The sequence below is a fragment of the Theobroma umbraticum genome, unplaced genomic scaffold (genome assembly GCF_002168275.2).
Source record: "Theobroma umbraticum cultivar Fairchild unplaced genomic scaffold, ASM216827v3 scaffold_95.0, whole genome shotgun sequence".
NCBI classification, from domain to species: domain Eukaryota; kingdom Viridiplantae; phylum Streptophyta; class Magnoliopsida; order Malvales; family Malvaceae; genus Theobroma; species Theobroma umbraticum.
This window is the reverse complement of record NW_018397257.1, coordinates 7,207,960-7,208,179: the sequence shown is the minus strand read 5'-3', so window position 1 is coordinate 7,208,179 and position 220 is coordinate 7,207,960.

Below are 220 nucleotides of genomic sequence, written 5' to 3'. Positions count from 1 at the left end.
TTTCAAAGTAAAGAATACAAAATATACCAGTCTTTAAGCATCATAGAATATACCAGTCTCTAAGCATCATTGATGTCCAGTCTCAATGATACATTGACCGGGAATATTTTAAAATTATGCTTTGATACACAAGAATCTCATAGCTGTAACCGATTACAGTTCCTTTACAAGGCATATTAATCTCATGGATTTCATCCAATTAGACTTATAACTCATTATA